Below are 6,357 nucleotides of genomic sequence, written 5' to 3'. Positions count from 1 at the left end.
AGACATAGTGATGTTGTCACAGAATTATTATTAATCTAGAGACCCAGGTTAATGCACTGATGGAATTGAGATATAATTAAAGAGTCTGGAAGATTAAGTTGTTCTCAGTAATAGTGGCTGTATCAATTCTCACCAACTGTCATAAAAGCCCATCTGATTCATTAATGACTTTAAGAGAAGGAAATCTGACATAGAATCCCAACAGCGTGGAAACAGTCAATTCAAACTATCCAGTCCACACCATAACTCTAAAGTGTATTCCATCCAGACTCATCCCACCACTCTGTAACCCTGAATTTTCTATGGCTAATCCACCTAGCCTGCATATCCCTGGACAATTTAGCATGGCCAATCCACCTAACCTGCACAAGGAAACCAGTGCACCTGGAGGAAACCCACCCAGACAGGGGGAGAATGTGCAAACTTCACACAGTCACCTAAGGGTGGAATCAAACCGTGTCCCTGGCACTGTGAGGCAGCAATGTTAACTGCTGAGACACTGTACTGCCCTTTATCTTTACCAAACATCCTTTACTTAACTTGGTCTACATGTGACTGCAGACCCATAACAAAGCATTTTACTCTTAGCTGCACTCAGCAATAGGTTGGCAAGCCATTTCAATCAAAGGAAATGAGGGACTGGCTCCAAATACTGGCTTTGCCAGTAACACCCAAATCCCATGAAAGAATAAAAAGGCAAGATCAGTGTCAAATCTAGATTCTAAAAAACCTGTTCACATCTCCAGTTTCAGCGAAGCCAAATCCATCATTGAATGAAATTAAAGGTAATTTAACTATTGGATTGTAATAAACCCAACCTTTTTATTAAATTCCAAATGTTTAGTTCCTAATCGTCACATCACTGTACTCTAAAACATCAGTTCCACCATTGGGTGTTGAAAGAACAAATTTTTTTTTGAGTTGTATCGAGGCAGCATCATCTTCAAATTACTTAATCTACACCACTGGATTTAAATAAAGGTAATACCCTTCTTAAACTGTCATAAATATATCCCTTTCAGTGAATCCGAAGAAAGTTAATTCTATCACTGGATTCTAACACACTGATCCTCATAGAGTCATAGAGTCATACAGCATGGAAACAGACTCCTCAGTCCAAGCAGTTCATGCTGAACATAATCCAAACTGAACTAGTCCTGCCTGCCTGCTCACGGCCCATAACCCTCCAAACCTTTCTTATTCATGTACTTATCCAAATCTCTTTTAAACGTTGTAATTGTACTCAGATCCACCACTTCCTCAGGAAATTCATTCTACACATGAACCACCCACTGTGTAAAAACTTTGCCTGGTATGTCTTTTTTTTTAAATGGCTCTCCTCTCACCTTAAAAATGTGCCCCCAGTCTTGAGATTCCCTACCTTCGGGAAAAGACAACTACCATCAGCTCTATCTATACACCATTTTATAAACTTCAATCAGATTGCCTCTCAACCTCCTACAGTCCAGTGAAAAAAGTCCCAGCCTATCCAGCCTTTCTTTATAACTCAAACCTTCCATACCCAGCAACATCCTGGTAAGTCTCTGCTGAACCCTCTCCACCTTAATAATATCCTTCCTATAACTGGGTGAGTTTAGTTAGTCCACAGTTTAAACAACTAATCTTCCCCAGTTATTCCAACTGAGCACAATTCTAGTGGTTCTCAGTCCTTGGACAGGGCCCCCAGTTTTGGAATGCTCATACTTAATAAATACAAATAGGATGTAACTTTTAGGATCTGACATGTGAACATCTCCTGTACCAATGAATGGCTATTTTATATTGTCCCGCATCATGTTCCAGCTTGCGTACAAGTTGACTTGCAAGCAAACTCAAGAACAGAGTCAGCTCGCAACCTAGGATTCCTTGTTTAAAATTTGAAGAAACTTCTTCCTATTGTAATACAACCTGACTGGATCAAAAATCTTCATCCACTAAATACAATTTTGGAACAAACAATACTTAATCCATTTCCATTGTGATTGTATGCAATGAGGAACATCAGCTTTTCACCTTTTAACAGGTAAAAGATAATTTCTCAGTGGGCTGCAGATAAAAAAAAAGCCATTGGTATCACAGGATTTTTAAAATATTGGTCAGATTTAGAAGTTCATACTAAAATGTAAATAAGATTAAATTAAACTCGTTGTGGTTCTGTTCGCCGAGCTGGGAGTTTTTGTTGCAAACGTTTCGTCCCCTGTCTAGGTGACATCCTCAGTGCTTGGGAGCCTCCTGTGAAGCGCTTCTGTGCTGATTCCTCTGGCATTTATAGTGGTTTGAATCTGCCGCTTCTGGTTGTCAGTTGCTGTCCGCTGCAGTGGTGGGTATATAGGGTCTAGGTCGATGTGTCTGTTGATAGAATTTGTGGATGAGTGCCATGCCTCTAGGAATTCCCTGGCTGTTCTCTGTTTGGCCTGCCCTATAATAGTGGTGTTGTTCCAGTTGAATTCATGTTGTTTGTCATCTGCGTGTATGGCTACTAAGGATAGCTGGTCGTGTCGTTTCGTGGCTAGTTGGTGTTCATGGATGCGGGTTGTTAGCTGTCTTTCTGTTTGTCCTATGTAGTGTTTTGTGCAGTCCTTGCATGGGATTTTGTACACTACGTTGGTTTTGCTCATGCTGGGTATAGGGTCCTTTGTCCTGGTGAGTTGTTGTCTGAGCGTGGCTGTTGGTTTGTGCGCTGTTATGAGTCCTAGTGGTCGCAGCAGTCTGGCTGTCAGTTCAGAAATGCTCCTGATGTATGGTAGTGTGGCCACTCCTTTGGGTTGTAGCATGTCCTCATTTCGTTGTCTTTCCCTTTGGATCTGTTGATAAAATTGCGTGGGTATCCGTTTTTGCTGAACACCTTATATAGGTGTTCTTCTTCCTCTTTTTGTAGTTCTGGTGTGCTGCAGTGTGTTGTGGCCCTTTTGAATAATGTCCTGATGCAACTTCGTTTGTTTGGCAAATTAAAACATGGGAGTTTGGCAAATTAAAACCAATGCATCAAATATGTTATTTTCTCATTTCTTCCAAAATCCAAAAGAGTCAGAGATATAAGCATGGAAATAGATCCTTTGGTCCAACTTATCCATGCCGCCCAGATATCCCAACCTGAATCTAGTCCAATTTGCCAACACTTGGCCCATATCTCTCTCAACCCTTCATATGCCGTCCATCAGGACCCAAGGGATTTGTCAACCCACAACTTCAACAGTCTGCTCAGTACCAATTACCCAGTAATCATGATTTGCCTGATTTTCCCCCGATTTCATTTCCTGATTCACATCAATCTTTGGATGTTCCTTGAATCCTCTATTGTAAAATGCCTTTTTAATTTATTGACTCTCTCCTTATTTTCTATCTTTGATCTACAGACTCACTACATGTTTCGATTTTTGGTTTACAGACCAACCTTTTCCTTTTTAAATGTCAGTAGACATTCTTAATATATGTTTTTTGATTTCTAGCTAGCTTTCTCTCATGCAATAATTTTCTCTCCTTATTAATCATTTAGTCAATCTTTGCCTTTTTAAAATATTCTGTCCAATCTTCTGATCTGAAACCTAACTTTGAATATTATATGCCCCTTCTTTAAATTGAATGATATTTTTAACCTTTATGGTTAACTAGGGAAGGTTCACCTGCCTCTTGGATCTGAATTTTACTATTCAAGTGTATTTATTCTATACTGGAATATACCCTTAAATGTGTGCTCCTGCATCTATATTGACCTATCCCTTAACCTAATTAACCAGGTCACTTTAACTAACTCATGTTCTTCATATTCTCAATTGCCCTGTTTTAAGATTAAAATAGTAATAGTAATTACTACTGTTTAATTAATATAAAATAATAATATTAGACTAATTTATCCCCAACTCATACCGTGGAACCCTTACCTAGGCTATCTTCTTTCACTTGACCTTTACAGTTTACATTTAAATTAAAAGCTCCATAACTATCGCCATTCCATTCTAACAAGCTCCCATTGCTTCTTCCTTTATGCTCTATCCTCCTATGTGGTGCCAGAAGTGAATTCTAGCCTTTATTATTTCTATTTTTTAACGAATCATGGTATTAATGCATTAGAGACAAATGGCTTAAGTTCAGGAAACCAGGATGTAAAAATTAATCACCCTTCTCTATCATGACAATATCAGGACTAATTATTAGAGCCTCCCCTAAACATTTTCCTCGCTTCTTCTTCTTCTGATATGTCCAATACCCTTCAATATTCAGGCTACAATCTATGTCAGCCTCCAGCCATGTCCTTGTTATCTATCTACAGAGCATTTAAACCTGTGGATCCTGTCCCACACCAGACTCTCCTCTGTGGTGGATTTTGTCAGGTTGCTTCTCCCTCTGGATGCTATGCAGCAGTTGGTGGTGGCTGTTCTTTCTGGGTCTTGCAGAAGCTGGTCTCTCTGCTATTTTCTGTGATGGTTTTGTTGTGGAAGCAACACTATAAGAAGAATAGCTACATTGACCTCAGCCAATATATCTCTAGTTACAGCAGATCTCTGAAAACATTAGGAGAAAGTACGTGTTATTAGTAAAGGAATGCTTCAGTCCTAACATCATTCCTCATTAAGCTCCAGGATTTGCCCTCACACAGTGTAGTTTTGCATCTGCCCATGGGACCAGTTAGAATGTACTACTATTAATTTACCTTTGCTGCTTATATACTGATGACAGATTCTTTCAACCAACCTCACAGGAGATTGGAGGCCTTATTCTCATCACCTCGGTGAGGAGGCAATTTTATCCCGTGAGTTTACATCAAAAGCACTTCAGTGGCTGAAAAGTACTCTGTGGTGTCCTCAGGTTATGAAGGCAGCATGACAAATGCAAATACTTTCTTTATTGGCTATTGGGTGGCATGGTGGCTCAGTGGTTAGCACTGCTGCCTCAGAGTGCCAGGGACCTGGGTTCAATTCCAGCCTTGGTGACATTTTGTGTTGAGTTTGCACATTCTCCCCATGTCTGCATGGGTGGGTTTCCTCCCACAGTCCAAAGATGCACAGGGTTAGGTGGATTGGCCATGGTAAATTACGCATAGTGTCCTGGGATGTGTAGGTTAGGTGGATTAGCCATGGGACATGCAGGGTTACAGTGATAGGGTAGGGGAGTGAGTCTTTAGAGGATTGGGTGGATTTGTTGGGCTGAATTTCCCACACTGAAGGGATTCTATGAAATCAGATTCGCTCCAGATGATTGACACTAATAGGTCTGCAGTTGTCTGTACCTATTTTGCCATCTGTTTTAATATATACTTTTATTAATTTGAGGAACATGGATATTATTGGCAAAGTCAGCATTTGTTGCCCAAATCTAATCACTCTTAAGCAATTTCATCCGGTTTCCAATTTCCTGTTCTCACCTCAAGTCGAATGGCTCATCCATTCTGAATAGTTCCAATCTATGATGTGTAATCTTTAGGTCCAGGTATCATTATTGTAAACCTACAATGTACTCTGCCCAACGCTGAGCAAGTTGGGCCATTCATTCCCTCAAACCTGCACTATTATTCAAGCTCATGGTCAGTTAGCTACTTTATTGCTATTTCCCCCACATCATTTGATATCAGTGGAATCTAGAAATCTATCAATCTCTATATTGGACACACTTGGTGACTGAACTTCCATATACCTTTGAGGTAGAGAATTCCAAAGATTCACTGCCCTCATATTGGAACTTTCCAACTCCTTTCCAACCAAAAGTGGCAATTTGTAGCTATATAGTATCTGGAAAATGTTCAAAGCATTTCCTAATAGTATTATCAAACAAAAAAATTGACTCTGTGTCACATTAGGAAATATTAGGATGAGCTGAACAAAACCATACTAGATAAGGGGAGAGAGAGAGACAGAGAGATTTAGGTTTGGAATTCTAGATGTTAAGGAACAAGCAGCTGAAGGTGATACAATGATAAAAATCAGGGGTAACTGACAGGCCAGAATTGGTGGAGCGACTGAGATGAGGAAGAATTTCTTCCCTCTGAGGGTTATGGGTCTTTAGAATTCCTTGCCACAGACAGCTCTGGGAGCAGTGTCCAATGTATATTTAAAGCTGAGATTGATATATTCCAGATCAGTTGGGGAATTGAGGGTTAAGGGGAAAGGGCAGGAATGTGGATGTTTGAAGTAGCCGGCTGCAATCCTACTAAATGGTGAATAAGGCTTGAGGGGCCAAATTGATTACTCTTTACATAAAGCAAAGAACTACAAATGCTGGAGATCAGAAACAAAACAGAAATTGCTGGAAAAAATCAACAGGTCTGGCATGACCTGCAGAGAGAAAGCAGAGTTCACATTTTAAGTCCAGCAACTCTTTTGTAGCTTTCCACAGTCTTTCTTTCATTAAATAATATTCAGC

Source organism: Hemiscyllium ocellatum, chromosome 9 (assembly GCF_020745735.1).
Source record: "Hemiscyllium ocellatum isolate sHemOce1 chromosome 9, sHemOce1.pat.X.cur, whole genome shotgun sequence".
Taxonomy (NCBI): Eukaryota; Metazoa; Chordata; class Chondrichthyes; order Orectolobiformes; family Hemiscylliidae; genus Hemiscyllium; species Hemiscyllium ocellatum.
The sequence above is the reverse complement of the archived record's forward strand: the minus strand, read 5'-3'. Positions refer to the sequence as shown.